Source organism: Sphaeramia orbicularis, chromosome 14 (genome assembly GCF_902148855.1).
Source record: "Sphaeramia orbicularis chromosome 14, fSphaOr1.1, whole genome shotgun sequence".
Lineage (NCBI taxonomy): Eukaryota > Metazoa > Chordata > Actinopteri > Kurtiformes > Apogonidae > Sphaeramia > Sphaeramia orbicularis.
Window position 1 is genome coordinate 3,630,481 of NC_043970.1, and position 21,113 is coordinate 3,651,593.

The following is a 21,113-nucleotide window of genomic DNA, read 5'->3' on the forward strand; positions in this document are numbered from 1 at the left end:
TGTTGAACAGCTCAGAAGGACTGAGTCCATTTGTTTGAACTGGACTTTGTGTTGGTCCATGTGCTCTTTTTCCAGCTCTATGTGGGTCTGCTGGACTCTGAGGACACCATGGAAACATCACTGACACTAAACCATCTCCTTTAATGCAGATGTTTGACATGAGCCACATGTTTCCAGCTGTCTGAGATGAACCAGTGCACAGGTCACTGATCAAACACACTGCATTATGGTGCATTCACTGACCACTGGGATTGTGTGTGTGCATCAAACCCACTGCCTTTGAACAGACCCCACTCACACATATTGAATGTTCAGTCTGACTTCAGAATGACTGTGTGTCCACCAGCGCTGACGTTAAACTAACTCTAACCTGTGACTGAGGATCCACACAGTGGACCTGAGGCAGAGCCCTTTGGTGCTTTAGGCCAACTAGGCCAATGTTTAGAGCCCCCAGGCCACCAGGGGGCCCCTAAAGCTGCATGTTCAGCCTCATCTGAGGAGAATCCAAATGTCCTGTCTTTATCTGTAGCTGTCTCATGTGTTTATTACATCCCTTATATGTTTAAAAAATAAACGTAGAATGTGAATAAAATAAACTGCAGTGATAGGCTGTAGCTGGTGTTTTTGTGACATTATTAAGTCATATTCATTGGACTGCACTGTCACACAGTTGGTGACGTAGCAGGCCGCCGACATGTATGATGGGAATGATTGACAGCTACCCACCTACCATTCCTGTTAGCCAGAGTATTAAACAAAACAAACACCGTAATGGCATCAAAAGCACCTTTTACACAATGCGTCTGTTGTGGGACTATTTCACCTTTATTCCAGAATGGCGTCTGTGTAAATGCAATGTGGGGATCATGTGGTCTCACCTCTGTCACGGCTCTGGAACTCCTCTGGAGGTAGGAACAGAGCCCTGATAAAGGTGGGATCAGGATTCTGGAACGCTGTGGAAAAGGAACACCTCTGGTTCCACAACCAAGGTGTGAAGTTTGGATGACAGCGACCCCCAGCGTGGGAGAGACAGCGGGCACATATGGAGGCACCAGTATGATTCAGCTACAGCGCCAGTGACATGTAACCACAGTGGGCAGGATGTCAGGCATGAAGCCGACTGCAGCGGGCTGGCCGCGGTGGCACAGGGCAGCTGCTGCAGAATCCATGCCGGTGCCTCAATATGTGTCTGCTGTCTCTTCTGTGCCGGGGGTATTTAAAAATGAGTGCTGCATCACCACCCCTTTGGTTCTGGAACACAGGTCCACTGTGTAAAAGTCCAGCCTGTCTCACCTGTTCCACCTTTGTCTTGGCTGCGGAAATCAGACAATAGTGGAAAAAAGGTGGGATTACCATCTGACCTTTTTTCTGGGATCTGTGTAAAAGTGGCTAAAAAGAAGATGTCTCAGCAGTCGTTGTATTTTCTTATTTAAAGTAAACATTTTTTACTAACATTCAAAATCTGTTTTATTTATTGATGTATTGAGGGTTGTTGTTTTCCTTCTACTTTTTTTATTCGTTTAACTTGCCTGAGTGGCTCAACTTAAGATGTTTAATTGTATCTGTAGCCTGTTTTGCTCATGAAGTGTAATAGATGGAGACATCTTAGTAGACCATCTACAGGGTTAGGAATCTCTTCATCATAGTTTGACAAACTAGGGGCCCCCAAACAGCGTCTTGCTAAGGGCCCCCACAAAGCTAGAAACAGCCTAGACCTGAGGCCTGTTTGAGTCCAGTCTGAATGTAGACAGCGCCCTCTGTTGGAATCCAGTTCAACAACAGCACACACTCACTGTGTCCTTCAGCTCCACATTCAACACTAAAGGGCCTTTTATTGGTGTGTTCTTTGTTCTGCTGTTTTCTCTGAGGACGTTGTGTCTCTGGTTGAACTGGTCCATGAGTCCTATTTAGTTCCTGTGCCACTAATGACTGACAGGAGGCTTTGAAAGAGTCCACCCTCACACTCCCGTCTGTCCAGGGGCTTTTGTGTCTTTAAACATGTCTGTGTGTTGTTGTGGGTCCACAGACTCTGTCAGACTGGTCCATGGTTCCAGTCTGTGTTCAGGCAGACTGGAGGTCCGGTCCAACCAGTCCTGGTCCTCGGTGTGCGAAGAGGATTTGGACCTTAACGATACCCAGGTGGTCTGTAGGGAGCTGGGCTGTGGGGCTCCTGGGCTCCTCCAGGGGGCGCTCTATGGAGAGGGGGAGGCTCCAGTCTGGACCAGTGAGCTCCAGTGTGAAGGAAATGAGTCTGCTGTCCTGGACTGTAGAAGGTCCAGCTCAGCTGGGAAGACCTGCTCACCAGGAACAGCTGCTGGACTCACCTGTTCAGGTACCAAGGGGGCGTGGCTTTCATATCATAGACTTTTACACATCCAATGAGAGAATGAGGGATAGCACAGGTCATTCCTTCCCACAGCCATCAGAATACAGAACACCCCCCCATATCACACCATGTGCATGTGCAATTATAATGTAAACATGAATATAATATTTACATTTAAATTCACATTTAAATCAAAATTTTTATAAATACTAATAAAAATAGCAGATTTTTCATGTTTCATAAGTGTGTGTGTGTGTGTGTGTGTGTGTGTGTGTGTATATATATATATATATATATATATATATATATATATACACACACACACACACACACACACACACTACTGGTCAAAAATGTTTCCAGTTTTTTATTGAAATTCAAGCAGTTCAAGTCCAATGAACAGCTTGAAATGGTACAAAGGTAAGCAGTGAACTGCCAGAGGTAAGAAAAAAAAACAAAAAAGAAAAAAAAAACCTAAGGCTAAACAAAACTGAAAAATAATGTACATTTCAGAATTATACTAAAAGGCAAACAAGACAAGAAGTTCTGCAGCAATGGAGGTTGATCAAGCCTCGAAAGTTGGTGCTAACAATTCCTCCAGGTGTCCCAACAGTTGTGAATTACTTCTGCATAAAAGTAGTGTTGAAACACATTTTGGTGCCATATCGTTGTGAGCATTTGAACAGTATTGTGCTGTAGAAAGTAGTGCGTTACTATAAAAATGGAAAAGAGGAAAAGGCAATTAACGATAGAAGAGAGACAGACCATCATAACACTTTAAATGTAGGTCTGTCCTACAGAGAAATTGCCAAGAAAGTCCAGGTGTTGGTGAGTCCAGTTTCCTTCACCATCCAAAGGCACTCAGAAACTGGACTGGGAAATGCTGACAGGAGGAGGTCTGGCAGACCCAAAGACACAACAGAATCAGAAGACAAGTTTCTGAGAGTCAACAGCTTGGTGATAGGAGACTCACAGGACAACAGCTTCAAGCACAACTCAATAGTGGACATAGTAAGTGAGTCTCAGTTTCAGCTGTTAAGAGAAGACTTCCAGTTGCAGGTTTGATGGGTCGAGTTCCAGCATGAAAGCCATTGCTGAGACTTCAGAATAAGAAAAAGAGGCTTGCCTGGGCCATGAAACACCGCCAGTGGACTACTGAAGACTGGAAGAAGGTGTTATGGACTGATGAATCCAAATTTGAAATCTTTGGTTCATCCCGCAGGACTTACATATGCCGTTGAGTAGGTGAAAGGATGGTTCCTCAGTGTGTGACATCAACTGTCAAACATGGAGGAGGAAGTGTGATGGTTTGGGGCTGTTTTGCTGGCTCCAGGGTCGGTGACTTGTACAGAGTGAAAGGCATCCTGAACCAAAACGGCTACCACAGCATTCTTCAGCTATGCCATGCAGGACCCTCTGGGATGTGCTTAGTTGGTCAGGGGTTCATCCTACAGCAAGATAATGACCCAGAACAGAAGTCCAAGCTATGCCAGAACTACCTTAAGAAAAAAAGAACAAGATGGTACACCTGAAAACATGGAGTGGCCAGCACAGTCTCCAGACTTAAACCCCATCAAGCTGGCACTGCATGAAAAACCAGATTATCGACACCGTAAACGCCCGCCAACTTCAAAGATTCCCGGTAATTATCGTGAGTTTACAGAGAAGTTCAGCTGTGCCGGAAACTGCCGCAAACGGAGCCAACCGGGGAGGGGGGGCGGGGCGGGTGTGGGGGCGAGCGGGTGCGGGGGTTAACAGCTCGCAGAGGTGTGAACGACCCTAATTTACATTTGAATGTCACTGGTGCCTGCTATGTCTGGCAACAGGGACACACATTGGATGTTTTTTTTTTTTTTCTTTTTATAGCATCCCATTGGATGTTACCACAAAGGACAGCTCACATGTGATTGGTCATCTGTGCAGCATTATAATATGCCCCACCCATTAAAAATATTATTATTGTTTGTATTATTATTATTATTATTATTATGTTTATTATTCAGATATTTATTTACATATGTATTTATTGTTGCAGGGTAATAATTCACATACTAAAAACATCACCACCAATATCAATTAAGAAAGAACACGACTACCAAGATCATGTTAAAAAATAAAGACAAGCTTTAATAAAATGCAGAATGCAAAAAGCACACTTACATATTTAAGAAAACAGTGCCAACACTTTCAAATTAAAACAAACTTAGAATTTCCACAGTTCAGTCAGATGTGCTGTCCTCACAACATGTGTCTGTGCAGCTACAGCCACAAACAACAACACAGTAGAGTCCAAACAAGGCTTTCTGTTCTGAGCTGGAGCTTCTCCTTTACTTGACGTTTTCATTAACGTTTTTGTAACTGCAACATATAAAATACATCCAACTTAAATTACTAACAGACAGTTCTTATTAATTACTCTACACACGTAATGCATTCACATCACTAGCTTGAATAGCATAAACGTTAGCTTCATTACACGTTCACAGAACAGTTTCAATCAACCAACGTCTAGACCCTAATGTTGTTTTCGGATATATACACTTACAAAGAAGAAAATTTTCCAAGGCACACAGCAGTAGAGCACACTTAACGAACATGAGTTTTTCTGAACTTTAACTGCAGAGAAAATAGCGAACGGCAAATATACGTCAAAGATCATCTCTAGCAAAAGAGCGTTCACTGTGTATACAACCTTAGCGCACAGCGAACACAAAGATCCTTAAGGAGGCGACATCTCACTCCTATCAATTCTTAAGCCAACTGCATTTTAACAAATTTTAACTGATTTATCTATTATCAACTTATTGTAACTTATGAAAGTAATTTATACAACTTATGAAATAAGTTTGATCTTTGACCTAAAAACATCACATCAGACAAGTGTTGGTGCCATCTTCTCTGAGGGTGGTCCAGTCCAGTCTTCTGTGGTGGTAGAACATGTGTTGGTTCTGCTGTAGTGTCTGTGGTGGTAGAACATGTGTTGGTTCTGCTGTAGTGTCTGTGGTGGTAGAACATGTGTTGGTTCTGCTGTAGTGTCTGTGGTGGTAGAACATGTGTTGGTTCTGCTGTAGTGTGTGTTGGAGTGCAGCTCAAAGGTTAGAGCTCCAGACTCTGGAAGGATGGAGGCCTTACAGTCAACCCAGATGTCCCATCAGCAGTGCCATCTTCTTCATCAGACGTCATATCCATTGTGATCCCTCTCCATAAATCTCCTCCTTGTTGTCCATTTCACCCTCTTTTGCCTCCAGCTGCTGTACAGACAGAAGTACCATCAGTGCTGCACTGTGAGGCTAACAGTAGTAGAATGTGGTGTTTGTGTCAGATTCAGATTAAACACAGATTCTTCTAAATCTTACCGTCTTTCTTCTCTGCTGTGGGCTGAAATGTTCATGGCTTCTGCCTGGACTGTTAGATCTGGTCGGCTGTATGTGCAGTTCCATCGGACTGTTTCTTTATATCTTACAGGCCACTGGAATTAAAATATACAAGTTAGGAAGAGTAAAAAAATAGATGCATAGGATTATAACAATAGAGAAACAAAACACAACAAACTATTAAAGTTACTTAATCAACAGGACTCCACTTTCTACTCCATTCCAGCCTGGACCTTCAGCTGGAGCTGCCATTAAATGAGCAGTCACTGCTTCACTGTGGGTGAGCTCAGTCTGAAAACCAAATAGAAATAGTTCAGAAAAAGCAGACATTAAAGGCATACATTTACTTCTATAGAGCAGACTGGATCCAGACTCTTTAAAATCTTACCGTTGCTCTGGTTCATACCATCTGTTGTTTCCTTCACTGTTTTGCAGACGGCGCACACCTTCCTAAAAAAATACAAGACTAAGTCACTTTGAGGAACAAACACCTCCAGGTTCAAGCAGGTCAATGTGACAGATTCATGACTTTAATCAGTTCCACCAGTCAAACCACACTATCGTACACTGTGCAATTAACTAAGAAAGTCACACTAAGATCAAATTCCCACCCAAATAGCACACATGTAATAATTAATTGAATATATACTTACCACAGTTTTTGGATTGTGCTCCAGCCTTTTTCTGGTTCTTGTCCACAGTCTGGTGGCTCATCCAGTGTCTGCCTGGTTCAAGTCAGTGAGTTGTTGTCTCACCTCCACTGTAAACTGCTGTGTCATGTACGACTCCATTTGCATTTGTATACCTCACAGCAGGACCATTTACATACGAAAACCTCACATAGCCCAAGGGGCTGGGGAGGGATTATTGCCAAGGCTCTCTAACCAGAGGGTGGGAATTCACAGCTATTCCCGGCAGTTAGAGAGAATTTTCTGTGGTGACTTCAAATTCCCACCAGTAGGCGTTAATTTGAAGTTCCACAGCAATTTAACTGACGAAAACCCCACTTTTCATGCAGTGTGGTTTGGGATGAACTGGACAGAAGAGTGAAAGCAAAGCAACCTACAAGTGCTACATATTTACGGGAACTTCTGCAACAGAGTTGAAAAGAACTTTCTGAAGAATATTTGATTTCCATTGTAGAAAGAATGCCACAAGTGTGTTCAACTGTTCTATCTGCCAAAGGTGGCTACTTTGATGAGTCAAAAGTTTAGAATAAATTTTGGTTTCTAAATTGATTCCATGATTTCTTTTTTAACTTCAATGGTTTATTTGTTCTATGCTTTAATTTCAGAGTACTGCAAACTGCATAATTTTCAATGAAATTCTGGAAAAAAATTGGGGTGTTTCTATCTATCTATCTATCTATCTATCTATCTATCTATCTATCTATCTATCTATCTATCTATCTATCTATCTATCTATCTATCTATCTATCTATCTATCTATATTAGGGCAGGGCAAGTTAACGCGTTATTACCGCGTTTCACAGATAAAATCTCCTGTAACATACCTCTAACTTCTCCCCAAATTCCCTTGATTTTTGGACATAACCATAGACAATGGAGCAAAGTGCCCTTATCTTCTCTGCATCTACAGAGATCTGGGATCTGTGTGTTGAATTTGTTTAGTTTTTCTGGGGTAAAATAAAGTCTCATTAGCCAATTAAATTGCAGCATTTTTTGATGTGCCCGACTGTTTTTGGGCTACCTCACAGGCTTTTCTCCATTGTTCCATCGTTCCATCCTCCTGTAAATCAGCTTTCCAAGCATTAAATTTAGAAACAGATTCAGAAGAAGATGGCATAACCAAATCATACATTTCTGAAATCATACCTTTGGAATAAAGATTTTTGGTTAGAATTTTTCTAAGACTGACAGAAGGAATTTTTGTAAAATTGCTTTGATCAGACCTGATAAAATCCCGTAGTTGCAAATATTTGGAAGAACGTTTTCAGGGGATATTGAATTTAGTCACCAGTTGTTCAAAAGCTAGAGGTCTTCCATCCTTTCCGTAGACATCCTTCACTAGTCCCACCCCCTTTCTGCCCACATTTTAAAGCCCCCGTTATGTCTGCCTGGAGCAAAGTTATTGTTGCCCCAAATGGGGTGAATATGGAAAGGGAGGAGGTTTCATTTAGGTGTTTTTGGGTAGCCTGCAAAACACAGATCATATTTTTAGCTACTGGGTTCAGTGTAATCTTTTTGAATTTGTTGTATTTGTAAATATAGTTAAGAAGAGGTAATGTAAGAGACAGCAATTCAGTATTTCTCCATGCGAGGGAATTGTCTGTAGCATAGGAAAACATTCTAGTTCTTAATTGAGCTGACCAGTAGTACCGTAACATATTAGGGCATTGCAGGCCCCCATGTCAAAGGACAAATATAAGAGGGATGAGCAAAGTCTGGGACGCCTATTGTTCCATAGGAATTGATTAAAGAGTTTTAAAATTTTAAAGAAAAAATCTGATGAAGTGGCAGGGGGATATTCTGAAACAAATACAGAAGTTTGGGTAGAACATTAATTTTCAGTATATTTATTCTGCCAATTAATGAGATTTGAAGACTCGACCATCTTTCCACTGATTTAAAAATGTTGGCCATAATTAGATTATAATTATATTCGACCACTTCCTCCAGCTTTGGAACAATTTGAATCCTAGGATAAGTGAAATTATTCACATTTCTAAAGAGACGGGTGTATTCAGGTGGATTTGTCCTCTCCTCAGAATTCAAAAGCATTATGGATGATTTAGAATTATTAATTTTGTAGCCAGATACATGTCCAAATTTCCTAATTAAGTCTAAAAGAGCCAGAATTGATGTTCATAAATTTTTAAGAAAAAGAATCACGTCATTAGCATATAGAGCTATTTGATGGTTGAACCCTCCAAGATTTATACCTGGGATCATGGCATGGTCTCTTACGGCACTGGCCAGAGGTTTAATAGCTAATATAAATAACAGTGGGGACAGGGGGCAGCCTTGTCTGCAGCCTCTCCCAATCTTTATTGGTTTTGAGATAAGGCTATTGGTAATTATTTCTGCATAAGGATTATTATACAGAAGCTTAATCCAATTGCAAAGTCCCTGCCCAGAGCCGAAACGTCTGAGGAGTTCATATAAATAAGGCCATTCTACCCTATCAGAAGCTTTCTCGGCATCTAATACCGAGAAAGCTGTATCTGACATCCTCCTCTGTTCATACAAGATATTTAAAACTCTTCTTACACTGTGAAATCCCTGACATCCCACCATGAACCCATTTTGATCTTCCTTAATAATATCTCGCAGAAGGCTCTCCAATCGCTTTGCTAGAATTTTACATAGTATCTTTAAATCAGAATTTAAGAGGCTAATTGGTCTCCAGTTTTTCACACCTATCAGCTGATTTTTCAGGTTTTGGGAGAAGTGTAATTAGGGTCCTCCTTAAGACAAGGGAAGTATCCCTTTTTGAGTAGATTTGGTGAACATTTCCAAGAGAGGTTTCCTAAGTTTCAATGCAAATTTCATATAAATATCAAACGGCAGACCATGTGGCCCTGCAACTTTTCCAGATTTCATGCTCTCTATTGCCTCTGTGATCTCTTCCAAGGTCAGATTTGCTCCCAGTCTCTTGCTATCCTCCTCCTGTATTTTATGAATGTTTATATTGTCCAGAAATGAGAAAGGGCTCGGGTCTAGTTTTCCAAGGGCAATTTCGGGACTATATAGGCTTTCATAATAAGCCTTAAAAGGACTCATTTATTGCCACGGGGTCACACATTTTTTCCCCTCTATCAGTTTTTAATTCAGTGTAGTCTCATGACGGTGGAGTGAACAGAGTCGAAAACAGAATTATAAATTATATTATCTTCCTCTCCGTGTCAAACCAAATTCCTGAACAACCAGCTGATTGGTTGGTTAGCAGGTCAGTGCACGGACATCCTCTGCAAATGACATTTACGAAGACAGATGATCTTAAGGAATGAGCCTAATGGACTTAAAAAAATATTTCCTCAGCTATTGTCATCTGTTCTTCATCAAGAGCCATTTCCCTTGTCGTGGTAATTGAGAGCACCCCGGAACTTGCTTACACTTAGTGACTTTGTCCTCTCAACATCTGTGTTTTATCATGCTGCTTATCCAGAGGTGAAGATGAACCCAGAAGAAGAAATAGACTGAATGACAAAATCACTATATGTGCCATGTAAATAATGTATTACATTATGTGTTAATGTTGATTAACTCAGCACGTTAACTCTTTTATGCATGTAATACTTAAGCCATTTGCCTGACCTGTGGTTTCACATATGTGTGTCCTGATCATGTTCACGGTGAATTATGTGAAAGTAAGAGTATCACTGCTTATAGCATGTCTGAATAATCATGCTATTATTTTACTGATGCTTAAGTGAGGTTACAGGTGATGTATAAAGTTTAAGTGATCTTATTTAAGGATCTTATTTAAGGATGCAAAGTTTTCTTACAAGGCTGCACAACGTCCTCTCCCCCTCTGTCTTCCCAAGAGGGAAGAGAAACGTGATACTTTGAGATATGCAAATGACATACAAAGGAGGTGGTTTCCCGCCGAAAACAGACAAAGAAGGCAACGCCCCAAGGCATCGATGACTCATCAATATGCACGAGGAAGGCGTGCCGGGTTGGTTTTTGGACAGAACTATAAAGGTGAATGAAACCAACTTTTCAATAGAGCTTTCTCCACCTCTTCGGGGCTCTCACCTACGCAAAGAGTCTTGCCCATCTCCCAGGCTCTCACAGAGCAGAGCAGAGCTTTTTCAACCCTTGCTGCTCTCAACTTCAGCAAAGAGCTGTTCCACCTTCTAAACTCTCCAAGAGCTTTACCATCTTCGCTGTTCTCCACTTCTCCTGGCGACCTTTCCAGAACCAGCCGCCAGAGCCAGCTGTGAACCTCCTCCAGCCAGCAGACCTCCAGACCTTCAGGCCTCCAGCGCAAGCACGTCGCTTCACAGCCTGTGCCTGCTTCGAACTACGTCAGAAGACTTCATCCATCCGCCGTCAAGGCCTCTCCAGTCTGCATCCTTCAGAAGGCCTCTAACTTGTAAGAAAACTTGCTCCTGATTTATCTGAGTTGGTGTTATTCCAATTTAAGTAGGTTTACCTCAATGTAACCTCACTAATGTTAGAATATCTTGAATATAGCTATCTGCCAACTTAATCTACGTATTCTCCTGTCCATAATCTCCTGCTCCTTTTGTTGTATTTGTCTCTTGTCTTTATGTTATTTGTGTGTCTTAGTTTAGTTAATAAATTATTTATATGCGTATAAATCCATTGCCTCAGTTGTGCTTTGTGTACTGTATTCACACTCGGGTTCATCTGTGCAGTCCACGAACTATCACCTTTGCAAGATTTCCAACTTATTGTTTTGGGTTGATTTACGTTTAAATTTAGTTATATATCTATAATTAAATTAATCAATAAATCAATGCTCAATTAATCAATAAATTGGTATCCTATTCTTGCTACATCAGTGATCGATCTTTCTAATTGTGATTGTTTTATGCGCCAAACTAGGATTTTACCGGCTTTTTCCCCCTTGGTCAAAGACTGATTTCCTAAGTTTTAGCAAGTTAGCTGTGGCTTTTGAAGGTGAAATTTCTTTGTATTGTGATCTTAGTGACAACAGCTTTTGATGTAGCTTGGGACAGAGACTTCTGAAGTACATATTTACTGTGTTTTTAATTTTTGATTCAAATGTTCTCAGTTTTTGTTTGGCCTTCTTTGAAATTGAACTTGTGAAATTGATTATTTGCCCTCTGAGAAAAGCTTTGAATGCTTCCCATCTAATGGATGGAGATGTTTCAGAAGTACTGAATGTGAAATAGTCAATTTGGGTTTCAAGGTATGCCATTAAACCTGAGTCCTTCAGCCATATTTGCATTTAGGCAGATCTTGTACCAGACCTGGATCTACATAAACCAAATTACTTGGGGCATGGTCTGAGATTGTGAAAAAAATAAAGGAAGGTCCGCACAACCAGTGAGCTCCCAAACCATTTAATTGTGACGTTTCGGGCCGAGGCCCTTCATCAGACTGAGGACAGAAACTTTCACAGGTGTTCTATGTGTGGCGTCTAATCACAACACGTGACCTGCGTTACACGTCATAACAGAAAAAAATATTAAAACTTTTCCAACATATGATCAATTGTAAATGATCAAGAGTCATACATTTCAGAGTATCCACAAATACAAAATACACAGGTGTTTTATATGCAGTGTCCGACCAAAATAGTACGTGACATGCAATATACGTCATCTTAGAAGATCAGAAAATAACTTGTAAAGCCTAATCATACGTACAATCAATCATAAATCATAAAGTGTTACAAATGTCTACAAATATACATGATTTTTAATGATCAAATTGCTTTGCACTCATATTTGTAAACAGATAATTAACAAATTTCTACAGGTCCATGTAGTTCTACTGTCCATCTGAATGTGGTGACAAACACCACAGCATGTGTGCACGGTTCTTATTAACAAATATACAAGAACAGATTTACAAGAGCAAAAACAAAAGAAAAATAGTTTTAAAAAAAAGTTTATATTGGGCAACGTTGAGATACATCCAAATAGACATCTAAACTGCAGTGTTGGAGTGAGGATATATATAATACATACACTGGAGTGAAGTGGTCTATGTGAAGAGTAATTTTAGGAACGTGTGAGAAATTGTGAAGAGTCTATAAAAATGGTCTAAGATCAAATTCTTCATTGAGGCCTTTGGGGTTAAGTGTATCTAAAGTGTAAATCCAAAAAGCCTTGGAGTAACAAGCGGTTGATATCACCCCCTCGGCTGGGCACACTCCAAGATGGCTCCCAGTTTTGCTTCACTCTTCTGTGGATATTTCGAACATCATGTGGTCTTCAATCCAAGAGACAATCCACATCTGCATTACATCAACAACTGGAGGAGGAACATAGATGATATATTTTTTATTTGGAACGGAACTGAGTCACAACTCAAGGATTTTCATGAGTTTATGAACAACAACAACAGACATCTAAGATTTACCATGGAATATGACATGCAGAAGATGAACTTTTTAGACATTCTTGTGTACAAAGACTCAAACAAACTGTACACCAATCTATATCGTAAAAGCACTGATAGGAACTCTATTTTACATGGTGAATCATTTCACCCTACGCCTCTGAAGAAAAGCTTACCCATTTCCCAATTTAACCGGATCCGCCGTATATGCAGCTCTGATTCTGATTATGAGACTCAAGCAGAGGATCTAGTAAAGCGGTTCCAACAAAGACAGTATAAAGAGGAATGGATCTCAGAAGCACGAAAAAGGTTTGACCAAAAGACTCAGAATCAATGTCTTCAACTTAGAAAAACTAAAAAAACAGAGTCCAAAATCAACTGTATTATACAATACTCACCCTTGGGCAAAGACTTTATACAGATTATCAATAAACACTGGCACATAATACAATCAGATCCGAACCTAAAAGACTTTTCTGCACCACCACGAGTTGTATTCAAAAGACCACCAAATGTGAGTAACATGCTGGTTCGGGCTTATTTACCTCCCTTGACTCAGCCACATTTTTTACAAAATATACCACATGGTAACTATAGATGCGGCCACTGCACTCAGTGTAATTTTACACATAAAACACAGACATTCACTCATCCTAGGTCTGGCAAATCCTACAAAATCAAAGGAACAATAACCTGTAACACAAGAAACGTAATTTACATGTTAAAATGTCCATGTGGACTAGCCTACATTGGTAAAACTAGTAGGCATTTGAAAACCAGGATCTCAGAACACAGATCAAACATACGTAACAAAGACACTAAAAGCCCAGTGGCCATACATTTCACACAAGCACAACACAGTGTCAGTATGTTAAAGTACTTGGGCATAGAAAAAGTCAGTGTGCCCAGCCGAGGGGGTGATATCAACCGCTTGTTACTCCAACGGGAGGCTTTTTTGATTTACACTTTAGATACACTTAACCCCAAAGGCCTCAATGAAGAATTTGATCTTAGACCATTTTTATAGACTCTTCACAACTTCTCACACGTTCCTAAAATTACTCTTCACATAGACCACTTCACTCCAGTGTATGTAGTATATATATCCTCACTCCAACACTGCAGTTTAGATGTCTATTTGGATGTATCTCAACGTTGCCCAATATAAACTTTTTTTTAAAACTATTTTTCTTTTGTTTTTGCTCTTGTAAATCTGTTCTTGTATATTTGTTAATAAGAACCATGCACACATGCTGTGGTGTTTGTCACCACATTCAGATGGACAGTAGAACTACATGGACCTGTAGAAATTTGATTAATATCTGTTTACAAATATGAGTGCAAAGCAATTTGATCATTAAAAATCATGTATATTTGTAGACATTTGTAACACTTTATGATTTATGATTGATTGTACGCATGATTAGGCTTTATAAGTTATTTTCTGATCTTCTAAGATGACGTATATTGCATGTCATGTGCTATTTTGGTCGGACACTGCATATAAAACACCTGTGTATTTTGTATTTGTGGATACTCTGAAATGTATGACTCTTGATCATTTACAATTGATCATATGTTGGAAAAGTTTTAATATTTTTTTCTGTTATGACGTGTAACGCAGCTCACGTGTTGTGATTAGAACACCTGTGAAAGTTTCTGTCCTCAGTCTGATGAAGGGCCTCGGCCCGAAACGTCAATTAAATGGTTTGGGAGCTCACTGGTTGTGTGGACCTTCCTTTATTTTTTTCACATTCTACTTTTTTGGGATCCTGCACACCTCTAATTTTGGATGTGCATGTCGTTCACCTTTTTGCATGGTCTGAGATTACAATACTGCCTTAATTACATTCCTTTACTTAACATAATAAACTTGCTGAAACCAAGAAGTAATCAATTCGGGAGTATGAATTGTGTGTGCTAGAAAAGCAAGAAAATGTTAATACTCCAGGGTTTCTGTCTCTCCATACGTCCTTCAGATTTAATTCCATAGCAGATTGAAGAATGGTTTCCTTGTTCTTGCTGTGATATTTATCTATATGTGAAGATTTATCTAAACTGGGGTTGAGTTTACAATTGAAGTCGCCAGCTAAAATACAATGACCAATGAGTGCAGACAGCGAACAGAACGTATTATCTTGTCTTGTCTTTCTTGGACTCCTTTCTTTGTCTGTGTAGGGTCTCATTTGTCCAGGTCCTGATTCTTCTTGGTTCAACTGGAGTGGTTCAACTCTTTTGAAAACGTTTGTCTCTCTTCGTCTTTTCAGAACTGAAGAAGTTTCTTGGATGAGAGATGAAACATTTTCTAAACAGCTGAACCAATCCTCCTGTCTTTGTGTCTCTACTCAGATGCAGCTGGTGTCAGGTTGGTGGGACAGCCGAGCCGATGTGCTGGTACTTTGGAGATCCAACACCACGGACAGTGGGGACTGGTAGATGACCCCGGTGGAGATTGGGACCTTAGGTCTGGATCGGCTGTGTGTCAATATCTGGACTGTGGATCAGCTGTTTCCGTCAACAGAACAGATGATTCTTCACCCAGACCTGTGTGGTGGATCTCAGTTCCTTGTGTAAAGCTGTCATCTGGACCGATGGACTGTGTTGTACAATATGATTCCTCACTTCACTTACCTGGTGTGGACGTGGTGTGTTCAGGTACAAATGGACACAAATGCCGCATTTCCACTGTGTGGTATTGGCTCAACTCGACTCGACTCGGCTCGGCCTTTTTGCATTTCCATTCCAAAAAAGGACATGGACTCTGGTACCCGGTACTAGTCTTTTGGTATCACCTCTGCCGAGATTCCAAGCGATACTAAACCATGATGTATAACACTGCAAACCACTGATTGGTCGGACAGTTTCCTCTGTGATCCGCCGTTTTAAAAAAACATAGATGTGGAAGTGGACAATAAATATAGCGGTAGGTTAATCCACATGATGACAGCCCAAAACTACACCGTGGTCAGTCGAGGAGATTCAGTCTTCGGTGGCCGACGTAAAAATTCAGACGAGACAACACGCAATGACAGAGTTTATCAGCAACTCTCTGAGCAGACGACATGGAAATAACGCACCACATCACTATGACGTGCAGTTACTGGAAAGTCAGTAGTATCCTGTAATGGAAACGGTCTCCAGGAATACCGAGTCGAGCTGAGCCGGGCCGAGTCGAGCTGGTTCCATGTAGTGGAAACGTGGCAAAACTGGGTCTTAACTGAATTCTCAGTAACCCGATGTTTCTGACTCTGATGTTTAAAGTCACATCTAATGAATCTTTTCATTTTGTCTCAGTTCATTGTCTTTTTCGATCAAATGTGTCAAATATTGACCTTTGACCTTTGCAACGTCCAGATCCCAAATGAATGTCTTCATTTGGACCAGATGAGGCTGAAAACACAAACGTATTTCACATTAGTTTCATTTAGGACAAAAGGACCAAATGTTGACATGTGAGACTCTAAAACCACATTTGTCATTTTTTACCCATAATGCCTTTGAAGGTCAGCTGTGGTGTAAATGACCCATTCCTCCATGTTTTCATTGGTCAGTGTTCATCCCATCCCAAACTCCTGTGGATCAGATCCATCTGTGTCTCTGAGGAGGATGGATTCTCTGACTGCTTGTTTGTGCTCATGTGTGCTGCTTGGTCCAATCATGTCTCTGTGTGTGGACAGATCTGCTGCCTCAGCCCAACATCTCCCTGTCTGACGGGGTCTTTGGGGTCTACCAGCAGGGGTTCTGGGTGCTGGTGTTCTCCGACTTCACCATCACATGCTCCGTCCAACCACAGTACCCAGGAGGCTCCTTCCAGCTGATCTCCGACACCAAGAAGCCGCTGAACCTCACCCTGCCGGCTGTCAATCACTCCGCCCACTTCCTGTTGTCTGCCATGGGCTACACCCACCGAGGGAACTACACATGTGTTTATCACGTGGACGTTTATAACCACAGCTTCTCATCGTCTCAGAGCCCCGCCCTCTATCTCACTGTCGGAGGTAACACCAGGACAAACACACACAAAACACCCACAATGCATCAGTAACAGTCACATGACCATGTTCCACAACGTTCCCAGTGAGCAGAGTGAACAGGTGTGAGCAGAACCACGTTGGTAGAACTGAGATCAGGTAAAGCCGGTCCAGTTGAACCTGTCAGAGACTGGGCTGAACCAACAAACACTCCTTTAATCTGAGCTCAGTTCACAGCACAGTTGAGTTTAAACCCAGGTTTAAACCCAGTCCATCCAGTTGAATGTGAAGCCCAGTTAGTGTCCACAGTTCAAGGTGCATCTGTACATGTGTGTGTGTGGTCCACATGTCCAGGGTCTAGAGGGGGTCCACTGGTATCAGTCAGTCTATGAGCTGCAGCAGATGGAGGTCTGGACCAACACAGTTGGACACATGGTGTCAAATCTGTCCAATAGGACGAGTCCACTTCAACAACATCAACCAACACTTTGAATTCAACTGTCTGCCTCATTTTCAAACTCTTCTTTAAACCCACCTCTGTTCTTTGGCTTTTCACACCGCGTAGGTTGTTGATTTGATGTGCACGGATATTTGATCTGGGGTGGACAGACTATTGATTTAGGATGTTTCACTGTGTTTTTATCTTAGTATCTGATCTTCTTATTGTGTTTCTTTTACTGTACAGCGCTGTGGAAACCTTTGTGTTTATTTAACCCATAAAGACCCAGTGTTACTGTAGTGGCACTTCCAGAATATGGTTTTCTATATATTTAAGTTTTCTGAAGTGATTGATCACAATTTATTATGACATAATCCTCTGTATTTTGTGTTTTTTCAGTGAACATCAGGTATTTTCCTATATTTCATTTATTGATCATGTAGATGTTCATAAAAGCTCAGATTAAAGTTGAGGGTTTTTATATCAGAAACAGAGAAAACTGAAGAAAAGTGACTTTTTCTGCAAAATATGAACATAAACCCAGTGTGTCCATCCACTGTCATTGATCCAACTCCATGGGTTTTACTGGTGAATCAATGTTGCAGAAGATGACACTGTTTCTGCGGTAACTACAGAGCCTCTGAACATCCAAATGGGTCATATCTGATGATCATGAAAAGATGAAGAACTGTATTTTACACCAATTATTGACATGGATGGTTAGGATTAGTGGATCAACAGGAATTAAACAGTTTAGATCAGTAGATGGTTTGTTATCAGTGGCTGTTTGGGTCTTTAAGGGTTAAATTTGTTCTTTATCAGTAAGAATGGATTGGATTGAACTTCAGCTCAGAACTCAACTCATAGTTTCAACAAACCAGTCCGACTCCAACCTGTCAATCAAGGCGGTTTAGACAGAACTGAGAGAAAATGGAGAAATAAAACAGCAGTTTGTAAAAATATGAGTGTGAGTGGAAAGGACATGAAAGCTGGAAAATGATCAGATGAAAACATGTTGGAACACAGATGTGAAACAGTGAAAGTTGAGTTTCTAATGGATCAGTCTGTTTTTGAGGCTTTTACAGACGTATATTTGCACTGGAGTTCCAGACGGTAAACACTAAACTAACTATAAAAATAGATCACATACATATCAGATTTAGGACCACATATGAAAGTGCTTTGGATCAGATTAGTGCTGTTCAAACTGTCTTTAACAGATCAGATCCAGGTCACATATGGGCAGATAAATGGGATTTGGGCCTCGTTTACCTGCATCTGAACGGAGCCTCAGACACAAATGTGACTTCAGTCTGAACTAAGACTCAGAATCCCACTGAGCTCAGCACAAACATCCTCAGGATGAAAATATGTCCCATTGGTGCAGGTTTTCTGCAGACTGAATACACTGGGCTACAATTATGACTCCGCCCCCCAAAGGGGAGGCAAAGGCTATTGTTTTTGGTTCAGTTTGTTTGTTTGTTTTTATCAGTAAAACTACTGTTTGAATTCAGTCCTAATTGGGTTTATAGATTACCAGTGACCCAGAATAGATGTGGTTACATTTTGGGAAAAGTAGGTCAAAGTTCACATGTTTTATGAATTTTTTTAAATCTTTTTTTTCTCCATTTACTTAAAATGGGTGAAATTTGAAATGTTTATAAAAAATATCAGTTTTGTTTTAATTTCCTTCAAACTTGGCTCATATATAGAGGCTTTTGTTCTCCATCACTCTGATATAAACCTAAGGCTCATGTATTTTTTCACATTTTGGGTAAATTATTTTCATTTTCCCCCATTTCTCTAACATTGTGCTACTCCACTGTTATAAAGGATCAGGAAATCAGTAAAAAAAAACAAAACATCCATCAAAACTTCATCATTTCTAATAAACTTATTGTGAAAAAACAAATGAAGTTGTTGTAATAAATGAATGTGATTAAAGTTGCTGTGGGTTAAATGTTGAGCTCTGGGGGTGAAGGTTCGAGTCTGTGACTTTGAAATAATATCAAACAGACAAAAGTCCTGAAAACATACTGTGCATTTATTTATTCAACTTCATGAACATTATCACGACACAAGGGTGTAGAATAAGCTCCAATAGGTGTGAGGGGGCGGGGTTTGCTGGGCCTGACACCACTGGGTTAGAAATGATCTGCCTCAGATTAAATGTGTTCAATGTTCCAGATTTGAATCAGATTAATTGTTAAACTAATGACCACAGTGTTGGTTTGCTGCTGTTTTCCAGGTATATGATGGTGTGTTCTAACACATATATGTTGTTTTGTGTCCATTTATCCAATAGTTGTGTAAATGTTCCACTGATAGAACCTGTCCAGTCCATGTATTGTCATGTGCAGACAGTGTTTGAAGTCGATCTGACACTAATATTCCTTTGGATTTAAACCCATTCTCTGCTTAATTTTCCATTTTCCCATTTGGAGCCCAGACTTGATGGTTGTTGTTGTTGTGTTTCAGACTTGGTGACAAATCTGATCATCAGGGTGGTGCTGGTCCACTTCCTCCTGATCATGGGGACCATCTCCCTCTACTTCTACTGTCGGGTCAGTTCACAGCTTTATTCAAACCAGCAAAGTTTATTTCTACAGCACCTTTCACAGACAAGAGAAGTCACAAAGTGCTTCACAAAAGAGAATATAATACAAATAAGAACACAGATAAAATTACAATCATAAAAAGGTCTAAATTTAAAATAATAAGTTGGTCATATAACAGTTCTTTATCTAGTGCGTTCAAATGCCTGGAGAAACAAGTGAGTTTGGAGTTTTCTGCGTTTATTCAACACACTAACACACTTCAGTGCTGACATGGGACGCTTCTGCCAAACTGGGTTTACCTCCAATATCTGACACATGTGTTTGTGCAGGTTTCAGAGGCTCATGGTGCTTTTCCACCATTGAACACAAATGCCCTTCATGTGTGTGTTTAATGGTTTTACTGGTTGAACTGGGCTGGGTTTCGTCTGGAAAATGTCCACAGATGAGATCACATGACTCAGGTGATGTGATGGTCTAAAGCTCCAAACCTGGAAGGACTGAGGATGGGAACTCCAGTCTGTGGAGTCCAAGTCCTGGATTTAGTAAATCCACCTCCTGTCTGTTCCAGTCCACCAGGAAAAGTCCCAGACAAACACTGAGACTGAACGTCTGTGTGCTTTCAGAGCCGTCCCATGTCAGCATTATTTCACTGATCAGGTGGATTTCTTTAGTGATTGAATGGACTTTACATGGACTCACACACACATGAGTGACAGCAGCACATGATGATGACATGTTTGTTCCAGGCCAGTAGGGGGCGCTGCAGACTGAAGGCACGCAACACAGGATGAGATACAGCAGCACAGCAACCACCACAGCAACAGCAACCACCACAGCAACATCCACGTCCACAGTCCACGTCTACGTCCATCCTTCAGAATAGTTGTGTGTATGTTGTTTGTGTCCCAGTCCCAGTTCTGGTCCTGGAGTCCTGGTCCGGTCTGAATGTTCAGTGTGTTTGTGTTTCCGTGGTTCTGGTTCTTCTTGGACTTGGACTCAGACCTGTTCAGTCCTGACTCAAAGGACAGCAGAGGAGCTGTTCAACACTTTGGTTCACGCTCACACATGAACTCTGCTCTGACAGCAGCTGCAAACACTTGGAAATCCTTCATATGGATGAATTCACCACTTTTCCTGGACTGTTCCTTCAGTTTGAAACTAGAGTTCTACTAGAGTTTGGAGTTTTTATTCAGTCTTTCACTGTGCTTTTCTGTGTGTGTGTGTGTGTGTGTGTGTGTGTACACACACACACATATATATATATATATATATATATATATATATATATATATATATATATATATATATATATATATATATATATATATGGGGGGTGGGGGGGGTCACAAAGAGGAGATGCACAAAGCAGCCAGCAGTAAACCAGACAGACACATATATAAACTAGAAAAGCAGTCGGAGAGCA

At 40.7% G+C, this 21,113-nt stretch overlaps 1 long non-coding RNA gene across 1 annotated transcript; it reads left to right on the top strand.

Moving 5' to 3' along the window:
* The first annotated feature begins 16,667 nt into the window (after nucleotides 1–16,667).
* On the top strand, nucleotides 16,668–20,838 carry LOC115432417 (uncharacterized). Its single transcript, XR_003937205.1, has 3 exons — nucleotides 16,668–16,720; nucleotides 19,611–19,696; nucleotides 20,437–20,838. It is a non-coding gene; the product is annotated as an uncharacterized LOC115432417 (long non-coding RNA).
* The last annotated feature ends 275 nt before the right edge of the window (nucleotides 20,839–21,113 follow it).